This window comes from Oryctolagus cuniculus, chromosome 14 (assembly GCF_051225735.1).
Source record: "Oryctolagus cuniculus isolate XC-2025 breed Fujian yellow rabbit chromosome 14, ASM5122573v1, whole genome shotgun sequence".
Taxonomy (NCBI): Eukaryota; Metazoa; Chordata; class Mammalia; order Lagomorpha; family Leporidae; genus Oryctolagus; species Oryctolagus cuniculus.
The window spans coordinates 52,917,727-52,934,595 of NC_142880.1; positions in this window are offsets into that span (position 1 = coordinate 52,917,727).

Consider the following 16,869-nt stretch of genomic DNA (forward strand, 5'->3'; position numbering starts at 1 on the left):
TTTTGTAGTTTTCTTTAGACAGATGTTACACATACTTTGTTCGGTTAATGTCTAAATATTTCATTTGTTTGTATGCTAATATAGTGATATGTTTTTAATTTCAAATTCCACTGACTTTTTTTGGATCAATTTTGGATCAATTTATTAACATAGCATTATGATCCCTGTTCTAATCAATTATTTGTTCTAGAAGTATTTACTTTTTGTTGTTACTGATGACACAGATAATCTTTTAATCAGCAACACCTTTTGAAGGTCAGCACTTCAGTCTTTTACAATTGGAGCTAGGAGGAGATGCAACAACAAGAGAGAAGGGATAAGAAAAAGGTCACAGGCCGGCGCCGCGGCTCACTAGGCTAATCCTCCGCCTAGCGGCGCCGGCACACCGGGTTCTAGTCCCGGTCGGGGCGCCGGATTCTGTCCCGGTTGCCCCTCTTCCAGGCCAGCCCTCTGCTGTGGCCAGGGAGTGCAGTGGAGGATGGCCCAGGTGCTTGGGCCCTGCACCCCATGGGAGACCAGGAAAAGCACCTGGCTCCTGGCTCCTGCCATCGGATCAGCGCGGTGCGCCGGCCGCAGCGCGCCGGCCGCGGCGGCCACTGGAGGGTGAACCAACGGCAAAGGAAGACCTTTCTCTCTGTCTCTCTCTCTCACTGTCCACTCTGCCTGTCAAAAAAATAAAAAAATTAAAAAAAAAATAAAAAAAAAAAAAAAAGAAAAAGGTCACAGTTCTGGTGGTGGCCTTATAATCACACCAATCTAAGGGTCCCCAGAAGTCTCCAAAGTGCTATGGGTATTGTCACACAGGGTAGTTCAAGAGGAATGTTCACATTCCTCTTGCCAGAGAAAATCTGCATGGCCCTGTCCTATTTGCAATGGGAATAAATGGATAGTTAAGACCAAGGCTACGGTGGTCTGGATACTTTCCTTAGATGATCCAACAGAACTCAATGGGGCCTGGAGCTACTCCTATGGACTCCCAGCACCCAACCAACCAGCACTCAGGAACCCTTGGTTGTCCCAACCAAAACACAAATGGAAATTTACTTCCTCCTAGACACTGGAGTAGCCTTTCCTGTCCTTTTCCCAGATCCACGTGTCTTTTCTTCCCTTAGTATGACTGTGAGAGGCATCTCAGGGAAGCCCTTAGTTAAATATTTTATCCAGCCCTAAGCTGCAGTTGGGATAAGTTGCTTTATACACATGAATTCTTGATAATACCAGAGAGCCCAAATCACTTCTAGGGAGAGGAATATCATTCCACATGGGAATCAACATGTTCGTGCCTGCAGGAAAATCCTTAAACCTTCCACTCATTGAGATTGATATTAATCCAAAGGTTTGGGCTATCCAGTGAAAAAGATTCTTGAGCAATAACTTCCAAACCAATATGGGTTCAACCTAAGGATCCTTCCTGTTTTCTCCAATAAAAACAATATCCCTAACAAAAACAATGTCCCTTAAAGAGACCCAGAAAAGGTTAAAAGTAACAATAGACAACTTTATGTCACAACAACTTAAAAGCAATGCAATAGTTCCTGTAACACCCTAAACCTGGGAGTCCAAAAAGTAAACAGAAAGGGAGGCCTGTAAAAGATCTCTGTATTTTTAATGAGTCCATGATCTCAAATCATCTGATGGTTCCTTTTTTTTTTTTTTTTTTTGACAGGTAGAGTTATAGACAGTGAGAGAGAGAGAGACAGAGAGAAATGTCTTCCTTCCATTGGTTCACTCCCCAAATGGCCGCTACGGCTGGTGCTGCGCCAATCTGGAACTAGAACCTGGCACACATATGGGATGCTGGCACCAAAGGTGGAGGATTAGCCAAGTGAGCCATGGCACCGGCCCCGCACCTGGTAATTCTTAACCCTATCCTTTTATCCTACTAGTTTCTGGATGGGACTAAATAATTTAAAACTGTAGACTTAAAGGATTTTTTTAATACCTTAACTCCAATATTTGTTAATGTTCTCTCTCTTTTTTAAAAATGTTTATTTTTTGAAAGGCAGAGCTACTGAGCAGAAGAGGCAGAGAGAGAGAGAGAGAGAGAGAGAAAGTCTTCCATTTCCTAGTTCACTGTCCAGATGGCCTCAATGGCCAGAGCTACACCGATCCAAAGCCAGGAGCCAGGAGCTTCTTCTGGGTCTCCTACACAGGTGCGGGGGCCCAAGTACTTGGGCCATCTTACACTGCTGTCTCAGGCCATAGCAGAGAGCTGGATCAGAAGTGGAACAGCTGGGACTCAAACCTTTGCTCATATGGGATGCCTGCATTACAGGCAGCAGCTTTACCAGTTATGCCACAGCACCGCCCCTAATTTTCTCTCTTTTTTAAAAATATATTTATTTGAAACTCAGAGTTACACAGACAAAGACATGTAGAAACAAGGAAACAGATCTTCTGTCCATTGTTTCACTACTTAAATGGCCACAGCAACTAGCTCTGGGCCAGGCTGAAGTCTGGAGCCAGGAACACCATTCTTTTCTCCCACATGGGTGAATGGCCCATGGCCCAACAATACCTGGATCACCTTCTGATGCTTTTCTAGGTGCAATAGCAGGAAGCAGGGGGCAAGATTGGAAGTGGAACATCTGGGACTACAACATTCTAATATGGAATGCTGGTATCCTAAGTAGCATGAGTGACATGTGGCCAAGTGCTTGGGCCATCATAACTACAATCCTGGTCCCTGGCTTAGTCTTTTCAACAGTTCCCTCAAATGTTTTGTGAATTTCTGTGTGTCACCCATGAGGGAGACCAGGATGGATTCCTGGCTCCTGGTTACAGTCTGGCACAGACTATTGTAGCCATTTGGGAAGTGAACCACTGAATGGAAGGTCTTTCTCTCCTTCTCTGTAATTCTGCCTTTCAAAAAGATAATCTTTTAAAAAAAACCAAACAGGCACTCTGATATGAAATGCCAGTGTCACAAACAGCAATTTAGCATCCTGAGCCACAATGATGTCCCTCATAATATATATTTTCCATGAACATTTTGAAGAACTCTTGTGGGCATAATTTCAAGATTTTTTGCACTCAAATAAACTTATCTTTCAATTCCATTTTCCATGGGCTTTTTGAAATCTTGTATTCCTATATTATTTTAAAATTATATATTAATGGATATTAGCACTTCACAACAAATGTGGCTAAATTCACAGTATACATATATAAACACTTCTGAAATGGGTATGGTAATATGTATGTAGTAATATGTATAAAAAGCATATTAATTCGATAAGATCAATGGATTGAAATTGATGTTACTGTAATTTTACTTCAAGATACTTGAGGATGTTTTCAGTTTACTTTAATGGTGTATTCAAACAATGCCATCACTGTCTGACATGAACTTAATAAATATTGAATAGAGCTAAATTAGATAAATGGATTTTGTGTATCTATATCTTTATTGGTAGGTGTACATATAACTAGATATCTGTAGCAATTTACATGCATCATTCTTAAATTCTAATCATCACTTTTAGGTATATACCTTTTAGATACTAATTTTCAAATAATTTTATTTTCTAATTTATTTTTTCAGACAAGAATATATTGCGATTAGCTTGAAATAGTCTTTAAATTTTATAAAGCAAATGTTAGTAATCATACTATCATTTCTATTAGAGGTTCTTTTAAATTCTTCTGCAAGAGTTTAAAATATGATTGATCTCAAAGTATTCTGATTTATAGCCAAGGAAGGCAATTTGATAAATTTTTCTCTAGTTGTATGATTTTAGGCTGACAAATTATTTCACTTCTGAATCACATTAATATTAAAATAAACCTAAGTAAGGATGGAAATATATTTTAGATATTAATTAAGCATGTGATAAGATAATATTTGGAGTGGTCTAATAAAAATAAATAAAAATAAATGAAATCCTTAAAAATCCAATGTAACAACTTTTGATTTTTTCAAACTAAATTTGTGGTAATCACTAGGGCTGCTGAAAACTATTTTGTTTATCTTTAGCACAGAGTATACATGTCATTTCTTGAAGTTTCAGAAAATGTTTGTTTGTTTATGTTCACTTTGAAAATGCCTCAAAAGCCAGGGCTTAACAGGAAGCTGGATTGGAATCAGAGCACTTGGGACTAAAACCACCCCTCTGATATGGGATGCAGGGGTCCCCAGAAGGGCTTCACCTGCTGTGACATAACCACTTCCCCTGTTTGAACTGTTTGAGGTCAACATTGTACAATTTTTTCTAACCTTAGCAAATCAAACATAAGAAATAATTTGTGTTACTTTTTAAGAAAATTTTACTGTACCAAATTTGGTGCTTGTGGAGTCACTGTTGTAATGAGACATGTCATTACAACATTCCATTGTAGATTCCATTGTAACTCAGTATGTCCTGATGTAAACAAACCTTGAATAAGATACTGAATTTAATTGTAATATACCAAGATTTGGGACTTATTTTATATAAAATTGCATTTGGTTGATACAAACATGCAATAGCTGCATAAGAGGGATATTTCCATGTGACTATCAAGGTATTGGGAATCCCAACAGAAACTTCTATGTGGACTCCTTGGTTCCAAAGTATTCTCTGTGCAAATTACTTTCCCAATCTGAGAAGAAAACATACCCACTTTTATGTCTCCCATACAATAGGATGAGAGTTGAAGTTTAGGCCTGGAAATGTATGCATTCATATTTCTTACACTATGTTTTACTTGTTTGTTCAAAATAGCTCACAATTAGGAAAATGTTTTTGATAAATGAAAGTTGAAACATTATAAATGTGGCACATTTATATGAAATGGATATAATTGCCCATTATTATAAAATATACTGGAGAAAAACACCTGCATTTGGTTTAGGGAAGTTACAAGCTGACAAAATTAGACATATATCTTGTTTATTATTATAGTAATCTGATGACAACAGACTAGCAAATATAATACATCAAATAATTTCCAAGACATTAAGCCAACAAATCATTTATATAGAGTAATGTAAACAAATCATTTATACATCTATTGTACACAAAGCATCTCTAAACTATGCCTCAGAGACATCTAGTGAATAGTTTAAAACAGAGTTAATCTATCATATTTTGTTATTGTTAGAAAAACACTTTAAAATGACATATAGTCCACTAAAAATGGAAAATACATTACTCATTCATGTCAATTTAACATCTAGAAAATTAATATTATTATGCTAATTAGAGGGTAACATAATTATTTACATTTCAGTTATTTGATATGTGATAATTTATATTGAAGATGGAAAATCCTAGGAATTTCTTTATGATTCAATTTGTTTTGCCACACAAATTTTCTAGGTTATATAAAATTTTTAATTAATCTCATACTTTTATGGATAGAATTACTAAATGAGAATAAAAAGAATATAAAAAATTTATTTACTTTGCATATACTCATGCTTTGTCCTGATAACAAAATTAGTGAAAATAATACAGATCATGACTATCTTGCATTTGTTCTTTTTCATACCAAGTTTGGTTAATCAACAGGAACAACAAAACCTGACTTCAAGATATTATTTCTCAGTGTTTAAAAAGAAGACATGATTTCTGTAAGTCATAGGCATTTAAAAGTGGTTAATAAGACCACAGTAATTCTTAAAACCCTCAGAATTCACTAGCTAATTTTCAAGTATTGCTTTCAGATTTTAATAAACACTTATCACTGTTAAAATGAAATTAATTTTGATGGTTCAGTATGGGAATTTGTTGTGAAATATTTATACCTTAGTGTTCACATATAGATTTGGTAGTATATATAAGAATAATGTAATTATATTGAGAAACACAAACAGTTCAGAACCAGTGTGGATAGCGAAAATTCATAAGATATTAGTTTTTTTTTTTTATTTGACAGATAGAGTTTGATAGTGAGAGAGAGAGACAGAAAGAAAGGTCTTCCTTTCGTTGGTTCACCTCCCAAATAGCCGCTAAGGCAGGTGCTACACTGATCCGAAGCCAGTAGCCAGGTACTTCTTCCTGGTCTCCCATGCAGGTGCAGGGGCCCAAGGACTTGGGCCATCCTCCACTACATTCCCGGGCCACAACAGAGAGCTGGATTGGAAGAGGAGCAACCAGACTAGAACCCGGTGCCCAGGATCTAGGGATGCTGGTGCCACAGGAGGAGGATTAACCAAGTGAGCCATGGCGCCGGCCCCAGAAGACATTATTAACATAATTTATAGACTTTGTGAAATTTTCATTAATGACCCAAGTTCCTTTGATGTAGGCAGGCATACAGGTTAAAATTGATTAGGGTTTTGAGCTGGAAGCCCATGCTTTCACCACACCCCTGTGTGACCTCATGCCCCTACCTGGCCACACCTAAGCACTCACCAGCCAATCAGGTTAATTTACCACTCTCCTTTGGAAGTGGGTTAAAAGCCTGGGGCATGCTGCATCCACCCCTTCCCTGTTTTGGCCTTTTGCCAGTATTGGGCTTTCTGTGGTCTCTACGCCTCCAGGGCCTGTGGCCTCTGTGCCACCCCATGCTTCCTGGCTTAGATGCTCCTCCATATGGCTGGTTCCTGGTACTCGGTATGAACTCAGATTTAGCTCTCTCTTTTAGATAAAGCCCTCACTCCCCTATTATTTCTCTCACTGAATAAAAACTTAAAAAATGTACCATGCTGCCTCATTCATTTATGCCAGTATTCAGAATTCTTCTCTGAATATTAGGCAAGAACCCACCAAGGCTTATTAATATTGGGAATTTATTAATAAGCACAAGTTGATTTCGTATGGCACCCCAAATTCTGGTTTCACCTTAACACTCTCTCTAACCATGCCTTTTTTTTTGTAAATGTTCAGTGTGTTCCCACCCTGGGCAACTAGAATTCCTTGTCCTGTGGTTCAATTTGCAAATTGTATGGATCAAAACTGTTTTATGAGGTTTTTCTCTGATATCCCAATCTCAATTAACCTCCTAAAGGTCCCCAGTCGTATGCTATAACAATTGTTTGGGTCAAATTTTTAGAAGACCCTTATTTTTAAGGACACGCCCACACACATGCAGAGGGAAACAAGAGCACAGAATTGTGTCAAAAAACCTGGTTGTGGGCACAAGATGGAAAACTTAACTGGTACAACAGAAGAAACCATAGCAACACCAGAAACACACTAGAGCCTTTCAGAATTGTGAGTTCTTCTAAATATAGAAATCCCAAATTAGAAGTCCATCTACTATCCTGCCTTGATTGCAAACCCCCAAATCACAAATTGTCATGCTGGGCATTTCTGTCACTGACTTTTCTCCTTCCTAATCCAAAAAGCTTTCCCCAGACACATGGGGGTAAAGGATGTAGATTTGAGTCATTTTCTCTGTTTCCTGGCTGGCCATTGATGAACATTTTCCCTTTTCTAAAGACTGACATTTCAGATGGGATTGGGAGCAATTAGCATGTAAATCTACTTCACTACATAAAAATGCTAGTCAAGTCTTGAGAATCATTTACAAGCTTGGAGTTTTTAGCTCTTGAGTTTCTGACATTCGTATGAGAATAACACACCTGGGCTCACTTGTGGAGCCTGAGGAGGATAAAGGACATGAAGAGCAGAAAAATTACCCCAGGCAAGCCCAGCGAAGAAAAGACCTGCCCAAGTAGCCAACATATAAGTGATCTGGTCATCCACTGACACTTGAGCAAGCACATCTAACCCATCCTAAGATCAACCCCAACCAGCTAAGACCCTGCACCTGTTACAGTCGAATTAGAGTTGAATTGCTCTTGCCACCCCAAAAACGCTCCAAGAGACCTTCTCTCATGTAATTAACAAAGGGTAAAGTTTATTGATGTTCCGACATGTCGGGGCCCCCGTCCCAGTACAGGCGAGCGGCCTCGAATAGTCTTGGGTTGGGGTTTTTATACACATTGAAACAAAGAAAATCAATCATTGCATAGAGCAGACAGTGGTATAGAGTAAACAATTGATACAAGTTAAGTGATTTTACAACCAGTTGATTTATGAATACAGGGAGTGATACCTAGGAATGCAGCCGAATGGCGATAAGGGACACATGGTGGAGTCAGGGGTCCAGGAGGCAGAGATATATGGTGACTTCTTCTATCTCACTTAGGTGAAACTGAGGTTACGCTCACATTGGGGGTAATTTACTGACTAATGGCTATGCAGAGCAAATCTAACAAGGTCAGGAAAGTTCACTAGAGGAGGTTGGGGGGGAAGCGGCTTTTAACTTTTTAACCCTTCACACCCATGAGAGAAAATTAGCCAAGTATAAAGAATGCTCTTTTTTATGATTTATCTACTTATTAGAAAAGTAGAGTGACAGAGAGAGAAAGGGAGAGGGAGAGAGAGAAAGAAAGAGAGAGAGAGAATCATCCATCTTCTGGATACTCCCAAATGGCTGTAAAAGCCAGGCCTGGGCCAGGAGCCAAGAATACCAGCCTGGTCTCCTACTTGGGTGGCAGATGCTCATGTACTTGAACCATTATCCACTTGATCCTCAGGGATATAAGCAGGAAGCTGGACCAGAAGCAGAGTAGCTGGACCTAAATAGCACTCCAACATGTGATGACAGAGTTGCGTCCATGGCTCAAACCCTTGCAACGAAACATCAGCCTCTAGAAATATTTCTAATAAAAATCACAATGTAAGAGCTTTGAAGTAGAAAATAATAGGGCTGTGAGTAGAAAACACCTGATAGTTTCAACACTAATTCCTGATATGCAAAAATGAAACCCAACTCTGATTTTTGAAAAATCCAAAGAGTATTCAAATCAACAAACAAAATATTGGCAGGAAAATGCAACAATATATGAAAGGATATCAAATGACAAATATAAGATTATATTTAGATGGATTAAAATATTTGAGTATTTTTACAAATATATAATGTTCAGTAGTAAATTATTTTTTTGAGGATACAGGCCTGGTACTTTTTTTATTTTTTATTTGACAGGTAGAGTTATAGACAGTGAGAAAGAGAGACATAGAGAAAGGTCTTCCTTCGGTTGATTCACTCCCCAAATGGCCGCCATGGCCGGCGCTGCGCTGATCTGAAGCCAAGAGCCAGGTGCTTCTTTCTAGTCTCCCATGCAGGTATAGGGGCCCAAGCACTTGGGCCATCATCCTCCACTGCCTTCCCGGGCCACAACAGAGAACGGGACTGAAAGAGGAGCAACTGGGACTAGAACCCTGTGCCCATATGGGATGCCGGTGCAGCAGGTGGAGGATTAACCAAGTGAGCCACGGCACCGGCCCCAGTAGCAAATTATTTTAAAGATGCTACTCTTTTTAAAGTATGGCCAGGAAATATAATATTTTATGAATATATTCCAATAGAAAGATTTTCACTTGGAAAAATTTATGAGGAAGAATATTAAAACATAGCTTTAAATATTTTTCAAAAACTTTTTAAAATTTGGCTATGAGTTCATTTTTCTTTTTCTTTTTTTAACTTTAATAAATATAAATTTCCAAATTACAGCTTTTGGATTACAGTGGCTTTTTCCCCCCTATACCTCCCTCCCACTCGCAACCCTCCTATCTTCCACTCCCTCTCCCTTTCCATTTTCTTAACACAACTACTGTCAGGGCTAGTGCTGTGGCATAATGGGTTAAGCCACTACCTGCAGCACTAGCATCCCATATGGAAGCCAGTTTGAATTCTAGCTCCTCTACTTCAATCCAACTCCCAGCTCATGGGCCTGGGAAAGTAGTAGAAAGTAGTCCAAATCTTTGGGCCCCTGCACCAACGTGGTAGACGCAGATGAAACTTCTGGCTCCTGGCTTTGGCCTGGTCTAGCCACAGTTATTACAGCCATTTGCAGAGGGAATCATCAGTTAATAGACTCTCTCTCTCTCTCTCTCTCTCTCTCTCTCTCTCTTTCTCTCTCTCTGCTTCCACCTCTCCCTCTCTGTAACTTGGCCTTTCAAATTAATACTAAAATAAATCTTTAAAAATCTCCACTATTTTATCTTTCAGGATTAAAATAGAACAATTAAGAGTCTAGAGAATTAAATGACAAAGGAATGTCAAGGAAAGGGCAAAAGTGCCCCATTCTCAGGGTTGTAATAGCTATTTCAGTTTAATACCTAGCTTCAAAACAAAAAGACATTTTGTATTTTCCAAATGAAAATCTATACAACTGCCATCTTCCTCTAAGCTTGTTATAATTTTCAAATGCAAAACTTCCATTTTAAGTTGGTTAAAAGAAAAAAAAATAATAAGAATGACAGCTGACCTTAGTATTCAGTGTATATCTTACAGGATATTTTGCTAACAATAATTTCAAATATTTTAAAACCAGAAAATGACAAGGAGTGGCTTATAGTGATAACATACTTAATACATAAAATAAACATAGTCTAGTTTGGAGAAAGGGAGAGAGCAAGTCATATTATTTTGTGTAAAAATAAAATTAGCATTACTGGTCATATTTTCAAATAAGCAATTTTATATGGCTATGTCTAATAGAATAAAACAAATAAGACATTGTTCTATATATTTATAAGTAGCTATTTCAAAACATAATATGATAGGGGTAGCAATACAAATCCAGATGGAAGAATTATTAATCAATAACTGGTGGGAAATGACGACAGAAATGGAATTGAATATGGGAAGCCAAAACCTCTAATTTTATTCATAAAGACAGAAAACAAATAAGTATGTCGTAAGGTTAAGCATTCCTGGCATAAAAATTGTTACTGAGAAGGAATAACAGAAGTAGATGCCTAGGAAAGTTAAAACAAAGAACAAATTGAAGAGAAAAAAATAAAACAGAAATTAATGATATGGAAATCCAACAATATAAGTGATCAACAAAAGTTCATATCTTTAATTAAATAAAATATATATTTAAACAAATATAAAGCAGATTACTTAATTTGACAACCAATCCTTAGTTTAAGTAGTGTAAAAAGAGTGGAGATAAATGCAAATTAAGCATAATATAAATACAACAGGTAGGTATAGAAATAGAATAAATAAAAACATCATGTTTTTAAATCTATACATTTTTTCATATGTTCAACTTTACTTGAACATTTTAAAATTTGGAAATTGCTTATACCATCATGAAATTCTATGACATCTTCTATTGCTAATATTTTATAATGTTTCTTTACCTGAGGCAGAGGATGACAACATCAGCATATATTCAATGATTTATAATTGTTATCTTCTGTTATCAATAAAATTTTGAACTTACGCTGTGAGATTGTTCAGTGATGAATGATCATTTTACATGTCATCAAGAGGATGTCTAGGCTACTGAGCTGTATCTTGTAGGGACCATCTATTCCATGGTTAAATTAGCATAAGGGACTATAAATTATAAATTTGAAGGAAAATACATTGCCTGTTAATTAGTATATGGATGAAAATCAATAACATTTGACAATCACATAGGTATTTTTAATATTTATTTATTTATAAATATTTCTTTTTAAATTATTTATTTATTTAAAGGCCAAGTGACAGAGGGGGGAAGGGACAGAAAAAGAGATTTTTCTTCTGTTGGTTCATTCCCTAAATGGCTGTAATGGTTAAGGCTGGGCCAGAGAAAGTCAGGAGCCAATAACTCCACCTGGGTTTCCACCATGGGTGGCAGGGCCTCAAGCTCCTGTGCCCTTACCTGCTGCTTTTCTAGCTGCATGAGCAAGAAGTTGGATGGGGTGTGCAGTAGCTGGGACTTGAACTGGATTTGGGATGCTGGCATTGCAAGTGGCAGTTAATCTGCTACTTTCCCTGGCAGATTAGGCACCTAGCTAAGATTCTATGTTTGAACAAATAATATCAGAAATAATTTATCTAAAATAGTTTAAAATGAAAGGAGATGGATCCTGGAAGTTAAAATGTCAGTAGTCTCTGATGCTAGTAACCATTCACACAAGGGAAGGAAGAATACATGATTCTAGAAAATGTGAGGAAAAGAAAAGGTGTTTATTTGAAGTGATTAGAAAGTAGATGGAGTAATGTGGGTCACTACAGCATTATAAAAACAACAAATGGAGCAGTCATGAAATGAGGAATTTTATATGCTCCTGTCAACACTTAAGAACCCTTTTCACATATCTTCAACTAAAATTTTACTTCATAGACTAATTCACTCATCATACGCATGGGCACTGATAGAGTATTCTCACAAATATAGTATTGAATTGCTTATCTGCAAACCTTTTTGTAGGGAACAAAGCTACTGCCAAAGCATTCTCAGTTGAGGATACACTCCTCCAGGCCATAGGGTATGACCACAGGAGCTGATTAGATAAGGAAGTGATTAGAGATAACAAATGACCTATTATAAAAAGAGCATGGAAGTCCCCCTAGAACATTGGCTCCCACAAGGAAATGCTTTCCCAGGCTTGATTATCCAGTAAACCATGTAATAAGGTGCAGCAACAATGTTTTGAACATCATGTTCTAAGGATTATCAAGTAATGTTACAAATAATATTAGAGCGCCCACATGCACTGTACAAATGGATGATGCAGTCCTTGTCAATAAGAAGCAGGCTGGGAACCAGCCAGTGGCAGTTTTCAGAGGAAGAGCTCTTGTGTCCTGTTACCCCTTTTTCTTGCAAAACACACCCCAACATCTTTTCCTCATACTTTAATATATAGTTATACAGTACAATTCTAGGATGAAGAGACAGAGACAGAAGTATATTTGCCTGGTCCAAGCCAATTTCTCCACTTAGCCATGCAGAGGGGAGAACTTATAATTTTAATGATCTGTAATTATATTAAAATTTACTGTATATGAGTGAAATGGTCATATTTCCTTTTGATTATTGTTTATCACCCTAACTTATATAGTGTAGTCTTCTTAGTTTTTGCTTTTTCAACCATTTAGTGAAGCATTAAGCCTTTTTTTTTTTTTTTTTTTTTTGACAGGCAAAGTGGACACTGAAAGGGAGAGACAGAGAGAAAGGTCTTCCTTTGCCGTTGGTTCACCCTCCAATGGCCGCTGCGGCCGGTGCACCACGCTGATCCGAAGCCAGGAGCAAGGCGCTTCTCCTGGTCTCCCATGCGGGTGCAGGGCCCAAAGACCTGGGTCATCCTCCTCTGCACTCCCGGGCCACAGCAGAGAGCTGGCCTGGAAGAGGGGCAACTGGGACAGAATCCGGCGCCCTGACCAGGACTAGAACCCGGTGTGCCAGTGCTGCAGGCGGAGGATTAGCCTATTGAACCACAGCGCTGGCCCGCATTAAGCCTTTGATTGTAATTTAAATTAAAAATATATTTCTCAAAACTTACATCAAAATTTCCTCAAAAAATTAAAAAAAAAAAAAACAAAGAAACAGAAAGAGGAAGGGAAAGAAAAAGAAAGAAGGAGAGAATAAAAGGAGGAAAGGAAGGAAGGAAAATATACAAAATCCCTTAAACTCACTATGCTGCATTCCACTCAACTTTGAACTGAAGATGATAATATCTGCACAATGTACAAAATATCCATGGCCTCATCTGAAATTTTATCATATTCACTCTTATTTGTATTAATTTTTAGCCTCTCAGATTTGATTTTCTCTGTCAATGCTGCCAACCACTGTGCTTTCAGTACTTAGATTTGAAGCTTCAAACCCCTGTAACTGTTGTCAAATAAATATCAGGAAGAGTAAAAATATCCCCCTTTCCCTATAGCCACAAATAATCATGTATTAAATAACTGTTACTACAACTTTGAAGTTTAACTTTTACCTTGTAACATAATAATTTTTGATTGACTATGCATTATTTATAGCTTGGAAAATGATATTTAAGTTTTCATTTTATGATAGCAATTGATTTGAGTGTCATCTGTCAAGCCATATGTTCAGGGGTTATTATTATTTTTTTCTTATTTTCCTATACACATCACACTGGGAACATTAAAACAATAATAACAGTAATGATTTCAATAACATTCCTGCTGGACATGTTTAATTTTTTCTTAAAATATGTTTAAGTTTAGGTGCCACTTAAATCATCATTACCTTCTAGTTTTGTAGTAAGGAATGGATATAAATCATCAAGTAACCAGCCGAGTGACAAAGTGTGAATTAAATGCTCAATTAGATCTGGTAATACTACATAATGCTAAGTATTCCTTAACTGGACAGACCATTAGTGTTTGGAGCAATTTTTAAGTCTGGTTTTGCTTGTTCATATATGGATAACAAAACATGCAATGTCACAGTGAAATGACAAACTTAATATGATTTTTCCTTGAATAATTTCCCTCTAGATTAGAGGAAAAATGAATGCTGAATTTTCAAATAATTACCTTAACTAATTAAAAACAGAAAGGAATATCAATGAAAGGAATTCTTCAATATATGAAAGAAAAAACAATCATTGAATAAATTTTCAGAGTAAACAATTTGACAAATACACATTTGGCCTCATATTCCCAGTTTGTTTCCAATACAAAGTCAATGTGTCATATCATATTAAGTGAATGATAAGACTGTACAGCTCATTAAAGCATAAATTCATTTCTTCGCTCCTCTTGTGGTGTAATGTGTCTGCACTTTTGCCCTGAGGACAGATACTAACATGAACATTTATCTGTAATTAAAGGTTCACAGGCCATTAACAGTATAGCAGTTTCACTGCCAGTTAATGCAGAGGAATGGGATGTATTAAAAATGATTTCCATTCCATGTGAAATTTCACTTCTCTTTGGTCAGGTTTCCTTCGTGTTCTCCATGAAAGGAACATATCCCTAGAATGGTTTTTGATGAAGTTAAGGTCTTTTAAGATAATTATTTGAAGAGCTTTCTTGGTTTCTGTGCTCTATAAGGACGTTCTAAATGTATTAGAGCAAATGAGGGCTAGTTCTAAGTTTGTCTATCCGTACCCAGGCCGGGGTGAGGAACGTCCCGTCATTGGCCTGCATAAGGCCTGTAATATTGTTCTGGGCCAGCCAAGACAACCAAAGATGGGAATTGAAATTTAATAAGTCTATAGGAGGCTAACTATTTTTTAAGACTCATTTATTTATTTTAGAGATAGGGTTAGAGAGCAAGAGCATGAGGTCTTCCATCCACTGTTTCATTCCCTAAATGGCTGCCACAGCAGGAGCTGGGCAGATCCAAAGCAAGGAATCAGGAGCTTCTTCCAGGGTGCAGGGGCCCAAGCACTTGGGCCATCTTACAGAAAGCTGCATCAGAAGTGGAGCAGTCAAGACTCAAATTAGTGCCCACGTGGGATGCTGGTGCTCCAGGTGGAGGCTTAACCTGGTATGCCATGGGCTGGCCCCAGGAGCCTAGCATTTAATTTGACAATTTTGTATGGTCCATGTATGATGTTATAAATAAACAAATGGTTCTTGGCAGAAAGAAGATTCCCCACTCCCATGCACCCTAAAGAGTACATGCTGGGACAGTGAAGGTGAAATTAATTACACAAAAGGGTCATATATAGGGATGTATAGATTATCATCAAAACTGTGGCAGAAATTTTTATTGATATAAAGTTGAATATCTACAAAAGTCTTGCAGTTATTAGATATTACAATACACTTTCTATTATCTAGTGATTTTAAGGTGTCAGCAAATGGCAGACAAAAATTGCTTTGTTTCAAATCTGAGTAAAATCAATTTTACATCCACTTAGTAAAGTGAATTAACAAAAATTTGTTTTCTGTTATAGGTAAAATGGTTTATTTATCTACTGTGCAATCATTCATCTGTAAAATATGTCTGGAACATGTGTACATAGTGAGTACATGAATTCACATAGTTCACAAGTCACATGAATACAGGGTGTTTTCCTGTCACTTTTCAGAAGCATACCTTGAGTAAGTTTTTCCCAATCAATATGTAAAAAGAAAAGACAACTATAGATAATGAACTATACATTTCTTTAATAATACAATTAGGAGAAAATATTTTTGAATGTTTTAATTCATGATGAAATGATTGATACAATAGATATGTTTGCTCTGATTGGATATTATAAACTGTGACCATGTATTGGAACACTGCACGGAACCCCAGAAATGTGTACAATGAAAATTAAGATACAGATAAAGAGAAAGCTTCCATCTGGGCTTTCGTCCTCAATGTCTTCTGGCCACGTCAAGGCTGACAGTCTGGAATTCAATTCACATTTACCATTGGATGGCAGGCATCCAACTACCTGAGCCATCATCATTGCCTCCCAGCGTCTGCATTAGCAGGAAACAAGAGCGAAAAATAAGAATTGGGATTCAAACCTAGGTACTCCGATGTGGGACACCGTTTGTTAACTTATACACTAACTTCACACCCCATGTATATAATTTATATGTGTCAGTTAAAGCAATTTTTAAAAGAACATAAAAAATAGATATAAGTGGCTGAGGCCAAAGGGTAGAAGATGACAATGAGTCCAAATGACTGTCAGCAGGAGCTTCCAAGCAGTGCGTGCAAGAGCAAGGCATTTTCATTATGTAAGCTATGGAGGATTGAGATTTTGTTTGTTATAGAATTACCATTCTCTAAGCACAGGATGAGGTTTTAAATAGTATCTCTCCTCTGCAGTTAAGTTGGGATTTGTGGGTCAATATATGTAAAATACTATGAACAGAGCCTGACATTAGTTAAGGTCATACAAATATTTGCTGTTTCTTTGATCAGGATAATTGTGGCACAAATGAATTGTGATCTTCAAACACCCACAGGCTGCTGCATACTGCCTAGCTTCCATGTCTGTCTTTCTGAAACTCTCATTGGATTTGAGCCGGTGGGATGTGGGCAGAAATAATAACACACTGCCATGTGTGGCCCTAAATGTGCCTCTGTGCACCCATTCTGTCGCTCTTCCCAGGACTTGTGAAGGCACACGATGAAGATGATGTTATCCAAAGGACAAAGGACCCAGAGTCCTGCATTACCAGCTGGATCAGTTTGAACTCTGAAAATAAATATTTATATCA